We start from the raw sequence: 16,762 nt of genomic DNA on the forward strand, positions 1-16,762 counted from the left end.
AATGAAGAGATGTCCAATAAGCTCATGAAAAGATGCTCTGACATCATTAGTCATCAGAGAAATGCAACTCAAAGCCACAGTGAAATACCATTTCATGCTCATTATGATGGAGATATGATATATATGACAATGAAAAGTGTTGATGAGGATGTGGAGAAATTGGAAATTGATGCAACCTCTAAGGAAAATAGTCTTGCAGTTCCTCAGAAGGTCACACATTGAGTTACTACATAATCCAGCAATTCCACTCCTAGGAATATATACAAGGTTAATGAAAACATGTATGTCCTCAAGAGGATGGTCATAGCAGTATTAGTCATAATAGCTAAAAAGTGGGAACAATCCAAATGTTCATCAACTGATGAATGTATGAATAAAATGTGGTATCATCTGTGTGATGAAATATTGCTCGGCAACAAAAATAAATGAAGTAATAAAATATGTACCAACAGGAGAATCCTGAAAACATTATGCTAAGTGAAAGAAGCCAATCTCAAAAGACCATATATTGTATGATTCCATTTATATGAAAAATCCAAAATAGGCAAATCCACAGATACACAAATTAGATTAGTGGTTGTGAAATTTTGGGGAGGGAGGCAGTGATGATTGAGTATGGCAATTTTGGGGGGGAAGATGCAAATGTTCTAAAATTGAATGTGGCAATAGTTACCCAAATCTGTGACTATCCTGAGAAACCAACAAATTCTATATTTTAAATAGGAGAATTGTGCATGATACAGGATGCTTGGGGCTGGTACACGGGGATGACCTGGAGGGAGGATATAGGGAAGAGGGAGGTGGGGGGGCGGTTCAGGAGGGGGAGCACATGTACACCCAGGGAGGATTCGTGTCAATGTATGGCAAAACCAACCAATATATTAATGTAAGGTAATTTGCCTCCAATAAAATAAATTAAAAATAAATAAATAAAATAAAAAATAAAAAAAAATAAATAGGAGAATTGTATGATATATGAATTATAACTCAATAAGACTTATATTTAATAACAATAGAAGGATGAAGAGGTGTTATGTGAACCTGGAAGGGGCTGGGGCTTGGAGCATGCCTTCTAAGCTAAGGGAACTGCATGTGCAAAGGCCCTGTGGCTGGGAGCCCTGTATGTTTAAGAAAGCAAAGAAAACCACGTGCAGGAGCTCATAGGGCAAAGGAAGAAGAGGAGAGGGAAGAGGCTGGAGGGTCAGACTGCCCAGGGACTTGAGGGCTATGGCACGGTACCAGGCTCATGTGGAAGCAGGGTTAGGAGGGTCAGGCTCTTACACACACTCTGGCTGTCCTGCCCTCCCCTCTTCCTGACCTCTCTCATCTGCCTGGGAAAACCCTAGTATAGGATGCAAGTTCTGGAGGAACGTCAGGAGTTACTGGAATCAGAAGTCTCTTCTGAAAACAGGCTTGGCGGCAGAGCCGAGGTTTAATTCCCAGCTCTGCTGCTTGCTGCGTGACTCTGGGCACATCACTTCCTCCTCTCTGTCTGAGCCCTGGTTTCTCCATCTGCAAAGTCTCGGCTCTCCTTGTTCTACCTTCCTCTCAATGCCGGGTGGTGGGCGGGGAGGAGAGCCGGGGGCGGGGGGCAGTGTGATGACATCCAGCGCTTTTAAAGAAAGTTTAAAAAACCCAGACAGAGGTTATTATCTATCTGCCACCAGCTGCCTTTTTTCTGAACTCCAGGGTTGGCTGAGAGCCGGCAGGACTGCTACACCCACTCTCTGGAAACACAGGGCTTTACTGAGATTGGCGGGAAAGCCTCAGGCCTGCAGGTCGCGTCTCCCCAGCTCCAGGATGCTTGGGGGGCGTCAGGGAGTGGGAGAGCTGGGAGCAGACAGGCTGTGTCCGTGCCCTAGGAGCTTACTAATTGAGGGCAGAGCTGGGGGGCAGGCTGACTGGCCAGGTAGCTAGGGCTGAGCGTGGACTCCTTGGAGAGGAAACAAATCTGGAGCTTTGGCAGCTGAATCTGTTCACTTGCTCTCTGAACAAACACGGAGGCCTTCTGTGGAACCTTCGAGATCATTTCAGCTTAACACAGGCTCTGGATTAGAGGAGGCAGCTGAGGCCTGGAGTGGGGGAAGCCTGACACAAAGCCGCCCGGTCAACAGGGCAGAGGGAAACAAAGAAGCCGGGAATGGTAAGAAAAGGCAGGGGCTTGGAGGTTTTCTGGTCCCAGCCTCACACTGCACGCACAGAACAGCACTCTGTAAAGCTCAAATCACCCACAGGTATGAGTGCAGACCAGCCTGCAGAGAGACGGATGGGCCGAGTGACCCACACCACCCCCGAAAGGATTCTATTATCCTGAGCCCTGAGGCCTCCTCTCTGGACCCTCAAGAGGAAGACACCGTGGGCATCTTCCCAAAGTCCCATTCCTTGTCCTAGTCACCCCACCCTTCACTCCTCTGTAACAGCCTTTCCCACCCTCTCTCCACCCCTGCCTCCCATTTTGACCTGGAGCCTAACCCCAGGTAAGGGCTCAGCCCAGGGTCCAGCCACCATACAACTAGCCAGATCCCTGAGGTCACCTGCCTCCTCTTCCTTCTCCTGACAAGCCGTCATATTCCAGGGCCATCCCTTCAGCTCTCATATAGAGCCTCTCTGCTCACCGCCTTTGACTGCAGCCCCAGACTTGCATTGGCTTCCTTGATAACTCAGCTGGTAAAGAATCCACCTGCAATTCAGGAGATCCCGGTTCAATTTCTGGGTTGGGAAGATCCTCTGGAGAAGGGATAGGCTACCCACTCAAGTATTCTGGCCTGGAGAATCCCATGGACTATACATGGTCGCAAAGAGTCGGACTTTCACTTTCACTTTCCAGACTTGTATCCCAGTGGCCTCCCAGCCTCCCACCCACCCCTCTGCTCCAGTTCAATCTCCTCACAGTAGCCAGAGACACAGTTTGGACACACTGGTCAGATCACACCCCTCCTTTCCTCAAAACCCGCCCATGGCTCCCCAGCATCCTCAGGGGAAAGCCCAGCTCTTCAGCTTTCAGTTCAGGCCCTGCTTCCTGCTCCCCTAGCTCCTGCTGCCCTCAGGAGCCCCCGAGCTTGGCCATTCCATGCACCAGACAGCCTCCAAGGTTTCCTGCTGTGGTCCCAGCTCCATCTACCCACAGCTACTTCCTCCTGTTCCCTCTGGTCTGCCTGGCAAACACCCACCCATTCTTCAAGGATCATGCCACCCAAAGGTTGCCCCACAAGGTGGCCCTGACCCCTCCCTCACTCTAGGCTTCCTCCCCCACTGTACCCTGTACAGACCTTGATCTAAGCCTCAGTGATACCAAGCATACAGCCCCCTGCTCAGCCTGGGAGTCCGTCAGGGAAAAGGGTGAAAAGTAGGCAGAGAAGGAAGAGAAAAGAAGAAATTTATTTTCAGGTGCTTGCTCAATGATTCCTCCCCCAGGAAGGCCCCCAGACAGCAGAATCTCCCTGTCTTGGCCGCCCAGGTTCCTTGCTTGCATCTCTGCAGATGCAGTCACAGTTACTTGCCTTGACACAGTCTTGGGATGTCAGTGGCTCCTGCAGCCCTGGCAAGTCATTTAGACTACACCTAATTTTACAGGCGGGGCTTCCCCGGTGGCTCAGCAGTGACAAATCTGCCTGCAATGCAGGAGCCACTGGGAGACACTGGTTCGATCCCTGGGTCAGGAAGATCCGCTGGAGGAGGAAATGGCAACCCACTCCAGTATTCTTGCCTGGAGAATCCCATGGACAGAGGAGCCTGGCAGGCTGTAATCCATGGAGTTGCAAAGAATTGGACACGACAAATGAGGCCCAGGGATGCAGAGCCGGGATGTAAACTCTGTCCCACCCCAAACCTAGTGCTCTTTCCCTGCTCTCACTGCCTGACGCTGGCATCTCTGGATCCCAGGAGCATGTGGTTGTGAAGGGTCCTCACCAGGACTGGGAGTCCCAAGTCACAGGCCTGAGCACAATGAGAAGGAAGGATTGGAGCCCAGGCAGAGTGAGTAGGGATGGGCTATGAAGAAGAGGTCGGGGTCTGAGCCTGGAGGGGCATCTACTGTTCACTGACCCCACCCTGTGTCTTCTCAGCGCACTGGCTGAGCCAGGAGAAACTGCAGCTGGAGCCCCATACAGCCCTCAGCACTCTGTCCCTGGGGTCAGGCTTCTGTGTCTCGGATCCCAGTTCTGGGATCTTGCGCACATGCTGCCACCTCCCTTGGTCTAGGCTTCCTGCTCTGTGAAACAGACACATTCACCGTCTTATCCTACAGGGCTGCGTGTGAATTAAAAGTTCATCCGTGTACATCACGCAGAACAGTGCCTGATGCACAGTCAGTGCCCAACAGCAAGCTCATTATTATTGTTACTTGGCCATTTTGCCCACTAGACAAGTCTTCCCAGGTGATGCTAGTGGGAAAGAACCCACCTCCCATTGCAGGAGACATATGAGACTCAGGTTCGATCCCTGGGAAGATCCCCTGGAGCAGCGCATGGCAGCCCACTCCAGTATTTTTGCCTGGAGAATCCCATGGACAGAGGAGCCTGGTGGGCTGCAGTCCATAGGGTCACAAAGAGTCAGACACGACTGAAGTGACTTAGCACGCATGCCCACCAGACATTGAATCAGGAGGGCTGCATTTTCTGTGTCCCACTTCACAACAGCACCCATTCCCGTGCCTGGCCCAAATGTTTGTGCAAGTTGGAGAGCCCGAGTGGTGTGTGAAGGCACTTCATCCTGTGTGCCCTTCACCTCCGGTTATCCTTGCCGGGTAGCACCATGCTGTGCCGTTGGCCAGCATGGCCTTAACAGAGTGGGCTCCTTGTGGTCTCTTCAAATCTGAGTGTGACCGGAAGGGACAAAAACACATTCCCGGTGTTGGGAGTAGAGGACCCCTCAAGCTCTGTGTGAGTCTGGGGCTCCCTCTCCTCCTGCTTGCAGGGTTGCAGGGAGGGAATGGGGAGATGGGGAGAAGGGGCGTCTCCCTGAGCATCTGTTTTGTGTCTTCCCAGTGCTGGCCCATCTCATCAAGCATGTTTACATTCCCAAGTATCCCAGACAGTGGCTGATAAGGGTGTCTCTGGCCTGGGAACCCCTGCAGTGACTTTATCTCTAGATGGGGCCTGGCTAGCTCTGGCTGGAGAGGAAGAATGCCTCTGGGTTTCTGAGAAGCTTCACAGTGCGATGCTCAAGTGTGGCTGAACCTGCATGGTTCTGGTGCAGACTACCCGACCCCCCAACCCTCCCTCCCCTGTTTCTGCCTGCTGCACTCCACTCCCTGACCCTATTCACCCATGACAGGATCCTGCCAGGCCCACCCAGCACCATTCCTCTTGCCCCTATAGCTCGATAAATCTGGGAGCCACCTGAAGACAGCATCACCTGGGACCCATCCTGCCTGCACAGGGCTGGGCCTCTCACACTAGACATCCGCCAGAACTCATGTCTTTTCAGGCTCCCTGGACCCACTCCTCCCCTCTCTCTGGACTAAGGCAGAGGCTGGAGCTACACCTTTGACTACTTCCTTTCTCATCAGCCTTACATGCCCACATCCTTCTAAGAAGCACTCACTATGTGCCAGAGCACTTTGTTTAATGAGTCCCCCAGACTCCTTGGGACTTCCCAGGTGACTCAGTGGTAAAGAATCCACTTGCCAGTGCAGGAAATGCAGGACTCATGGGTTTGATCCCTGGGTTGGGAAGAATCCCCTGGAGGCGGAAATGGCAACCCACTCCAGTAATCTTGCCTGGAGAATCCCATGACAGAGGAGCCTGGCGGGCTACCGTCCCTGGGGTCGCAAAGAATCAGACACGACTGAGCAACTGATGATGCACACCAGACTCCCAAGAAGCACCGTCCCAATTACCATCAACACAAAAAATACAGCATCCTAGATGGCTGACGGCTTGGCCAAGGGCACACAACTGGAAGCAACAGATCTGGCCTCTGAGCCAGGGCTGTCCAACTTGGCTTGGAGGGCTCAACAGTGGGCAGAAGACAGACTCCAGGTTGTACCTGTTGGAGTGGAAGTGGGGCACGGGAAGGAGCTTACTTGTGTCTGGCTGGGGGAACTCAGAGGGCTGCAGGGGAAAGAGGAAAGAGGTGTACCTGTCACCTAATGCTGTGTACCCCAAGCCTAGTGCTTGAAACAGTGACATTTATTTCGTCCTCAAATCTATATTTGGTCAGGGCTCAGAGGGGATAGTTCATCTCTGTTCCACTCGGCATTACCTGGGATGGTTGGCAGTCTGTGAGCTGGAATCATTTGAAGAGTCATTCATGGGTAAGTCCAGTGGTTGAAGCTGGCCATTGGCCAAGAGATTGACTGGGTAGGGCACTGGTTAGCCAGAACACTTGGAGTGGCCTCTCCATGTGGCTTGGGCTTCCTGACAATATGGTTACTGGATCTCAGAGAGAGAGAAACAGTGACAGAGAGGCATTCAGACAGATGGGTGGAAGCTGAATTACTTTTGTAGATTTTAGCCTGGCAACGTATGTAACGTCACATCTGCCACATTCCGTTCACTGACACGGTCACAGGGTTCTGCTTAATTTCAAGGGGAGGGGCAATACACTCCATTTCTTGATGGAGAATGGCAGGTTTTCAGTATGAAGATCTGAAAATACTCCTGAGTCCATTTCCGGAAAATACACCCTTCACAGGGACTTCCTCTCCTGACCTCTCAGTAGTCTCACCTCCCAACCAGCAAGACACTTTCAGAGGCTCAGCAGACATTGCTCCTCTCATCCCAACTATGAAAGCTTGGTCCTCAGTGGTGTGATGGGGAGAGAGTGTGAATGGCTGTTTACTGAACACTTACTCCAGGCCCTACCCTGGGCACTTCCATGCTTTATTACATTCCATTCATACCATGATTCCGTATGGTGGGCCATGTTCTGTAGGTGAGGAGACAGAGGCTGAGAGAGGTGAGGACTTACCCAGGCCATGAGGAGTCATCGGTGAGGCTGGGACCTGAAGTTGGGTCTGTGTGACTCCAAAGGTCCTGCTCTTGCCCTGCACCAGCTGTCCCAGGTTCAAGATAAGGAACGGGTGATAAGGTGAAGCAGTAAGAACATGGGCCTTAGATCAGAGCTACTTTGGTTCTCAGTGAAGCTCCTTGACCTTGGGTGGATCACTTCATCCCTCTTAGGCTCAGTTTTCATATCTGTCCAATGGGATATCACAGACTTTACAAAACAAGTCAGTGAAATGCAATAATCTCTGTTACAAGTTTGGCAAAGCCTCTGGCATGTCATGCAGGGTACTCAGACCACCCAGGCCTCCCTACAGTGGACCTGTTCATCTGTGGGCAGAGCTAAGCTTTCTGGAGCATAAGCCTTCTGCCATTCACCAAGGGGGAGCCCCGGGCTCCTGCTGGCTATTTTTAAGCCTGTGTGGGCAACCACAGAACCACATGTGGGGTTTACCACTGCCTGGCCAAGCCCAGAAGAACAAGAAAACACTTCTGATGACAGAGGGTGAATATCTAAGGTCAGCAAGGACCTGAGTGCTTCCCAGCACTTCCGGGCTGACATGGGATCAAGTCAGTTTCCCCAGGTCTCTGTTTCCTCATCTGTAAAATGAGGATAGCCATAAACACGGGAGCCCACATTTCTGTGCTGCTTACTAAGTGCCAAATACGGATCTCACATGGTTCTCGCTATGAGGGAAGCTGGGTTGCAGAAATTGCTCAGATAGAAGAGGGGCCAGAGTAGAACCAGGGCTTTTTACCGCTCTGCTCCCAGCCTCCCCAAACAGCTGGAAGAAGTTCAGGAGGATTAGCTGAGATCATGGATATCAGTATGTTTTTTAAACTGTAAACTAGACTCTAAACTGTAAACCAACAGGCCCAGAGACAGCCTAGGCTCAGTTCCATGGAGACCCCTTTCCACCCCTCCCCAACTCCAGCCTTCAGCCACAGCATTCCCACTTTCTCATCTATTTTCCACACATGGGGATCCTTGTATGATTTTGTTTCCCTGTATGACCCCTAAAAATGTTTGAAAGCCACTGAGAGGTGAACTGCCACAGGAGGTGGCGGTGACACTCCCCAGGGCTCAGAGTGAGGGCTGAGGTCCCAGGTGTCCTTGCCCTTCGTCAGCCTGACCCAAAGCTGTGGCCCTGGGGGGCCACCTCCCAGCTTAGAGGATCTCAAGCCTTGGGTCCATGCCCCTTCCTCATTCACATAGGACCTCTGATGTTCTCACTTTTCAGGCTCAGGAAACATTGTTCCTGGAGGAGTCACCAGCCATGGTTAGAGTTCAGAAGCTCTGTATTTCCCAGGAAGAAACCAAGAGCAGCGAGGCTGTGTTCATGTGTGCACACAGCTGCAATCACGTGCACTCATACACACCACATGACTGCACAAGCCCGCTTCATGCATAAGTTCACCTGTGCACACACATGTTTAGATCTTCACACACACATGTTCACACAGGCACACATAAAACACTTATGCCCACAGGCACCCATATGTACACATCACACTTATCCACAGCCCTACATTAACAGGCACCTGCGGAGCACACACACCTTACCCAAAACACACATGCATGTCTCATACACTCACATGGATTAACATAGGTGACGGATTCATGCAAAAAGCACACACACACCCAATCATCATACACGTCCATGGACAGACAAGTACAAAGACTCAATATGCTCACACTGTGAAAGCTGGTATTTGAATGGATGCTCCCACAAACACACAGAGACTCATACAAACCTGGGTGTGTATATACATTTCATTGACACATGTGCATACACTGAAACGATAAACACAGATTATATGGGCATCAGTCTATACAGAACAAAACCACATGCCACAGCCATCCACACGTGTGTGCATGTGCAAACACAAACACACACCCTTGCACATACACACACATACAAGCTCACCAGTGTCACACACCAGTGTACACACACACTGCCTTGTCTGGCTCCCTTGTTGCTGAGTGAGTCTGTAAAGGTACAGAGACATAAGCACCTAGTTCCACTTCACTTGAAAACCCCCAGCCCCTAGGTGTGTGGGAGGGTGAACCAGACGCCCTCCCTGCAGGGGGCACAGTGGAAAGTATGACCCAAGGTGACTTTTGCAAAGAGCAAGAGTGAGGGTTTTTTCCACCCTGTTACTTCACTGTTCTGGGAGTGACCAGAGACACCATTGTGAATCCCCCTCCAAGGAGCCCCTCAACCCTTGAGGACAGCCAGGTCCAACCTCAGAACTCCATCTCCTTAGTTAACTCGACAATTAACTCACCAACACCTACCCCCCACCCTCACCATGTGCCAGGTGCTGGGCCGGCGGCTGGAGGCAGAGAGAGGACAGCTGGACTGGGCCCTGCCTGCGGGGCTCACCGTTGGGAGGTGCGGTGATGGGTGGAATCATTGGGAGGCTCAAGATCAAGTCCCTTGAAGTGTATTCACTCAATGATCCATTTGCCAAGGGGTCAACCTTACAGAAGACTGATTTGCTGAACACACCAAGTTATCAATTTGTTAATTTTGGGGCTTTTTTTTTCAGTTTAGATGTACACAGCAATTTTATTGGAAGGATTAGAATTTGTTTTTTATCTTGTCTTTATGACAGACTTTTAAAGAATGTCCAGATGGTCAAAAGCTTAGGGTTGGGAGTGGTGCAGTTTAATAAACACACTTAATATTTGTAACCGGAGAAGGACTTTCTGGGGACATCATCAAGAGCAGGACATTCTGGGAGTTCTGTGACATGACAGGCTGTCCGGGACCACCTGACCCCGTTGGTGTCATGTAACCTACACCCGTGTTCTCTGACTTGCCCTATGACCTTGGCCATGTCCCTTCTCCTCTTTGGGCCTCTGCCTCTTCATGTACAAAGAACTCATCATTAGGGCCCTGCTGATATTTAATGAGACCCTGGAACCTCCTGTGACGCCCATTGCCCAATGTGGCCAGGGTTCGGGCCATGGGCACCAGACAAGATGCTGACTCTGTTGGGGAGCCCAGCCCTGCTTGGAAATCAAAGTTGTAATAGTCAATACTCACACATGTTGTATCAGCGTCTCTGTCTGAAGCGTGACATTTCTGTGTCGGGTCCCCAGTTCCAGGCAGAGGGGCCTAGCATGCCCAGGGTGAGGGTGGGGTGGGGCTCATGGGGCTGCCGAAGGTGGGGCCCAACTCACTTTCCTTTCCTGGTAACACGCTCGCTAACCTCATTTCCTTTATCTGAAGGGAAATGCCATTGACATCACACAACTGGATTTTCAGCGAGGCAAGATGAGAACTCGTGAACTCTTTGCAGGTAAGAAGGATACACGCACAGGCCGAGTGGAATTGGAGAACCTCTGCTCTGAGGCTTCAGAGATGGGGACTCCTGGGCCAGAAAGGGGTAGAGATGTGCCCCAAGGTCCACAGCCACACAGCAGAACTAGGGCCAGAACCCAGGTCCCTGCCTCTCAGCCAGGGCTCTACATGGGGGCGCCTAAATGCTCCCCACATTGCCCCATTTTAATAATAGCACCAACATCCACTAAGTTGCCCGAGCCAGAAACTGCTCAAGTACCTCCTCACTGTAGCCATGCAGCTGCTCCAACCTGTCCCCGGGCCACCCCAGCTCAGGCCTCCTGGAGTCTCTAGGACCCCTGCCCAGCCTCTACTCTGATCTCCCCACACCCGTTCAGGCTCCTTCCTCCAGTCTGTCCGATTGCTTGGGTGACATGGCTGAAACACAGCCCACGATATTACTCACCAGTGTAAACCCTTCCCGGGCCTCCTGGCTGCGCCTTCAAGGCCCTCCCCCATCTCTGTCTTAGCCACTCTCCTTACTGTCCCGGATTAGGGAACCCTCTTGCCCGTGCTCCTGCTGTTCCCTCTAAGGGAGCCCCTCCCTCTACACGCCAATTCCTGCTGGTTCACTGCGGAGGGAGGTGCAGTGTGCCGGGATCTGCCCCCTCAGAGGAAACTGACCTCCTTGGTTGCTGTCTCTGAGTCTTCCTCCCCACCTCCGTGAAAGCTGCAAAGACATTTTATTGTGGAAAATTTTAAGCATACCCCAAAATAGAACAGTACAAAGAACCCTGTGTACAAGGCCACTCTTGCTTCATTTCTACCCCCAACTCCTCCCCCACTGGATTTATTATTTGGAGCAAATCCAAAATATTAAATTATTTTATCCCTAAATACTACAGTATGTATTTCTAAATTATAATGGCATGACCAGGATACCATTATCATACATACATTTTCATAATATTTAAAAATTATTATCAAATATCCAGTCAGGTTTAAAATTTCCCAATTGTCTCATAAATGGTCTTTTAAAATTGATTTGCCCTAGACGAGGATCCAGCAAGGTCCATACTTGTCACTTGTTTGTTGGGTCTTTCGTGTTCCTTCAACCTGTAGGTTTCTCCCTTTTCTGTTATTTTTCCCTCATTTGTCGAATAAACCATGCTGTTTGTCCCTGTAGTCTGTCCCATTCCGGACTTTTCCCACTGCATCCCCCACGGTGTTGTTTAACATATTCTTCAGTCCCCTGCCTTTTCTATAAATTGACAGATCTAAAGACTTAATTAAATTCATATTTAAAGTTTTAGAAAGAATTCTTCATAGGAGGTGTGTGTACAGTAGTCTCCCTTTATCCATGGGGAGTATGTTCCAAGACCCCTGGTGGATGCCTGAAACTTCAGATGGTACCAAACACTACATACTGTATTTTTTCCTATGTATACATACCTATGGTAAATTTTAATGGATAATATAAATTAGGCACAGAAAGAGAATATCTGAAGTGCCAGCATCACTACTCTTGCACTTTGGGGCCATTATTAAGTAAAATCAGAATCACTTGGCCATAAACACCACGATACTTGTGACAGTCCATCTGATAACGCAGGTGGCTGATCAGTGACAAGTGGACTGTATGATTCACATCCGGGCAAAACAGAGAGGGATGATGTGAGCTTTCACCGTGCTACTTCGAACAGTGCACAATTTAAAACTTACGAATTATTTCTGGAATTTTCCATTTAATACTTTTGGACCACAGTCGACAGCATATATCTGAAACTGTGGAAAGTGAAATCACGCATAAGAGGGAAGACTATCGTGCTTTCCTCAAAAGGCACATAGTATTTCATTATCTATCTTTTCTTTTGGGGGCTTCTAAAGACTTTGAGGGGCTTCCCTTGTAGCTCAGTTGGTAAAGAATCTGCCTACAATGCGGGAGACCCGGGTTCGATTCCTGGGTTCGGAAGATCCCATGGAGAAGGAAATGGCAACCCACTCCAGTGCTCTTACCTGGAGAATCCCATGGACTATAGCCTGCCAGGCTCCCCTGTCCATGGAATCACAAGAGTCGGACACAACTTAGTGACTAAACCAGCACCAAAAGACTTTGAAGATCATTGCCTAGATCCACTACTTTATCAGAGATTTTCAAAACAATATTTTACATTCTTCTTCATTTATTAACTGGATATTTCTATAGAGAGAAACTTCTGTCATCAACTCTGGTTTCTCTGAGGTACAATCTATTCATGAATTGTGAAAAAAGTGCTTGATGTTTTCCTCTTATTTATCAGGTTTCAGAATAAGGAGTTGAGTCTCTAATACTCTCTAAAGGTGACCAACAGGGTTTTGTTTGTTTTGGGGGTTTTGTATCATTCGTATCTTATAGTTTTAGTGCATTTGATATGTTTTACTCTATTACAGCTATTATCAAATCATCCCATTTTTGGCCAGTAGGGATCTCTTTAATTGACTTCTGAGTTCTTTTGATCTGAACCCTAAGCAGTGTTTAGTAGCTTCCAGATTTTCTGGTATGACAAGATGTCCAGATTTGTCTTATGCATTTTTGGCCCAGATCTGGAATCAGCTATTTATCCAAGAAGTTCTGGTTCTTTAAATGAGAAGTGACACGAGAGGCCACAAACTGGATGTGAGGAGTGCTCAGTGCTATTTGGCTGTCATTATGTCTAGGTTACTTCAGGGTGCAGAGCTGGGAAATACTTTTTGTTTAGGAGAATTCACTCCAAGAGTTCATATTTTAAATAAAACCTAAGACTTTAAAATCCTAAAAGTTGATGCTGTGAACTCAATATGCCAGCAAATTTGGAAAACACGGCAGTGACCACAGGACAGGAGAAGGTCTTTATTTCATTCCAAGCCCAAAGAAAGGCAATGACAAATAATGTTCAAGAATAAGCACATATGTAATTTTTCTAGAATTTACCAAATTCCCTCCATAGAGAGCCTGCCCCTTTTTGTATCCCCACCACACACAGTGTGAGAGAACTTCACTTCCCACAGTCTTGCCAAGAGTATGTTATCAAACTTCTGAGGCTTTGCCAATCTGATAAACTTAAACATAACCCTTTGAACTGAACTGAACTGGCTTAATTTTAGTTTATATTTCTCTGATTATGAACAAGGTTAAATATCTTTTCACATATCTATGTTCTGATTCACTTTTGGGTCCTTAGTACCCAGCTGGCACAGGTGAGGCCTTTTGGAGAGATTCCTAGAATGAAAAAGGAAGGAACAGGTGAACAAACAGATAAAGTCAAATCACAAAGAGGGTGGTTGACTTGACCGAAGTCATGTGCCCAATTATCACCAAAGTCAGAACTAGAACTGATCTTTTTTCCTTGTCTAATTTGTTTTCCTGACTATAAAATGAATAGAAGTTTATAGTAGAAGTTTTCTGACTATAAAATGAGTATGAGTTTACAGTAGAAAGTTTGGAAAGCACAGGAAAGTATCAGTTCAGTTCAGTTCATTTCAGTCGCTCAGTTGTGTCCAACTCTTTGCGACCCTATGGAATGCAGCATGCCAGGCTTCCCTGTCCACCAACTCCCAGATCTTACTTGAACTCATGTCCATTGAGTCGGTGATGCCATCCAACCATCTCATCCTCTGTTGTCCCCTTCTCCTCCCACCTTCAATCTTTCCCAGCATCAGGATCTTTTCCAATGAGTCAGTTCTTCGCATCAGGTGGCCAGAGTATTGGAGTTTCAGCTTTAGCATCAGTTCTTCCAGTGAATATTCAGAACTGATTTCCTTTAGGATGGACTGCCTGGATCTCCTTGTTGTCAAAGGGATTTTCAAGAATCTTCTCCAACATCACAGTTTAAAAGCATCAATTCTTTGACACTCAGCTTTCTTTATAGTCCAACTCTCATATCCATACATGACTACTGGAAAAACCTTAGTTTGACTAAGCAGACCTTTGTTGTCAGGAAAGTATAAGCCAAGGAAAATTTTAATCTTTCTACCCCAAGTCAACCACTTTTAGTGTTTAGTCTATTTCCTCCCAGTCTTCATGTATTTTTTTCCAGTTATGGTCATACTACATATATGGTCTTATATTCTGTTCTTTTTCACTTAACACTTTTCCATGTTAATAACAACTCTTTGCAAACATAATAATGACTGTACAATATTTCACCATCAGAGCATATGTTTAACCTTTCAATTATTGCTAGACTTCTAGATTGTTTCCAGATTTTTGCTATTATAAATAAATTCTTCCATGTCCATCTTTTTTCACATTCTGTAATTTTCCCCCTTAGGATTTGATTCCTGGAAATGGAGCTCCTAGAATCCCAGCACTGAGTTCCAAGTTCGGGGCTTTTTTGGCTATGCTCAGAGGACACTGTCTGCTAAGCTTTGCCCCTGTGACTTCCTATAGCCCCAGGCTAGTATCTGGTGTCTGTGCTCTGGAGCAGAGATGTACTCATACCCAAGTCAGTTCTGAGGAGGGGCCAAGACGGGCAGGACGGAGCCCACTCAGGAGGAGGAATCAGAATCTCCTGCCATTTGCCCTTGAACTCCTTGCCTTCCCAGGATGATTGACAGATTACTGGAACCAACAGGAGGAAACTGCACATGGGCAAGTTCGAGCCTGATGGAGAGTACAGGGCAAGGTCAAATCTGGTGGAGAGGGCAGGCAGGCAGGGACACTGAGCAGATGCAGCCTCTGCTTTGGAAGCACTCACATCCAGGGAGCAGACATCTGGGGTCAGAGCCTCCCACCCTGAGAAGAGCCCTGTGATAGACTCTAATACAGTACTGCTCACTACAGAGGGATGTGGGAGAGCTGCCTGGAGGAAGCATCAATCAAGTTTAGTAGTGGGGAAAATAGATCTTACCTGGAAGATGAGGTTGATCAGTGACCAGTCCTGAGGGGATCTGTAAACCAGATTACAGATTATGGGTCACACGGCCTATGCAGTGAAGTGGGGAGATGAGAATCAGGTCTGTGTTACGGACAATCCCTCTGGCTGCTGTGTGGATGGTAGAATTGTAGATGGGAACTGGACAGACTTAAAGTGAGACCAACACCCTGGCAAGAGATTGGGAAGCCCAAATCAGAGCAGCTGTCACAGGGACAGAAAAGGAGTGCTGGAATAAGAAATGCCAGCTCTACAGTCGATATTCACAAAAGAAAAAGTTATGTAAAATTATGATGTTCCTGTAGCCTATGGGAAAGAGTCCTGGACTGGGAGTCAAGGGACCTGGATTCTAGTCCCAGATCCATATGACCTGGAGCAAGTTTCTCCCCTCTATCTGGGCCCCGATTTCCACTTTTGTACCTCAAGGAGCTTGCACCAGGTCGTTTCCAGGGCCTCTTATATTCTGAAAATTCTTTGATCCTAAGTCGGGAAGAGGCCGAGGTCCCTGGAGGGAAGAGGAGAGAGAAAAACAGAGGCTGAGCAGAAAGAGCGGCCAGGGCTGGGGTCTCGGGGCCTGGGCTCACAGCCTCTCCGCCCCCATCAGTCTTGCAGCATTCATGTCGGTGGGGTGGCTGGGCCGAGGCCAGAGGCCAGCTGCGGGGAGGGAGGAATTGTCTCTGGCTCAAGGAATAGAGAGGAAAGAATGCAGAGCTTCTAAAAAGCTGTGAACAAGTCATCAGCTCTGGCTGGGTGCCCAGAGGTTTTGCAACCGTACTCGCAACCATCCAAAGGCTTGAATAACATGAGGGAGCCAACACGGGCGGGCAGCTCATTTGCCCACTGTGCGCCAGAACCTGCTCAATAACAAGGGGCAATGAGATGCCCTTGGCTGCAGGTAAGAGAAAACCCTGACTCCAGTGCGTAAATATAACAAGGAAATGTATCACCTCTCACCACTACAAGCCCTCAGTGGGTGGTTCTGGCTCCAGCAGCAATTCCTTGTATAATCAAGAACATAAGCTTTTCTATTTCTTTCTTGTCCTTGGCTGGTTCCCTTTGTGGCCTCATGACAGCTATCAGTGACAACAGAGGCTACACGTTTCCGTGTGAAATGTCCAGCAGGAAAGTGCAAGAGAGGACTTCTCTTCCAACTCTGGACTAAAGTCCTTTTCTTTGGTTTGAATAGGACAACTTGGGTCATGTTTCCAGTTGGTGATAGTCTCTCGGGGAATGCCTGTGCTGATTGGTTTAGATCAATTGGCTTAGATTAATTGGGCTTGCTATGTGTCACTAGTGGTAAAGAACCTGCTTGCCAATGCAGGAGACGTAACAGATGCAGATCTGATCCCTGGGTTAGAAAGATCCCCTGGGGGAGGATACAGTAACCCATTCCAGTGTTCTTGCTTGGAAAATCTCATGGACAGAGGAGCTTAGCGAGCTACAGTCCATAGAGTGACAAAGAGTTGGACACGACTGAAGTGACTGAGCACACACATGTTAAACTTGGGGTTGAGAGGTTGAGCAGAATTGAGGTCCTGTAAGTAAGGCAGGCAGAGTGCAGTAGAGGCTGGATGGGCAACCAACACATCTCCAGGATGATAAGCCTCTGTCCCCCCTCAGCTCATCCAACCCC

The 16,762-nt window shown here is 48.6% G+C and overlaps 1 long non-coding RNA gene across 1 annotated transcript; it reads right to left on the reverse strand.

Moving 5' to 3' along the window:
• Window positions 1-13,228: 13,228 nt before the first annotated feature.
• On the reverse strand, window positions 13,229-15,799 carry LOC148775647 (uncharacterized). Its single transcript, XR_016039045.1, has 3 exons — window positions 15,550-15,799; window positions 15,106-15,145; window positions 13,229-13,475 (listed from the first exon to the last, which is right to left on the reverse strand). It is a non-coding gene; the product is annotated as an uncharacterized LOC148775647 (long non-coding RNA).
• Window positions 15,800-16,762: the final 963 nt, after the last annotated feature.

The sequence above is a fragment of the Moschus berezovskii genome, chromosome 14 (assembly GCF_049115385.1).
Source record: "Moschus berezovskii isolate FMDL1 chromosome 14, NW_MosBer_1.0, whole genome shotgun sequence".
Classification (NCBI taxonomy): domain Eukaryota; kingdom Metazoa; phylum Chordata; class Mammalia; order Artiodactyla; family Moschidae; genus Moschus; species Moschus berezovskii.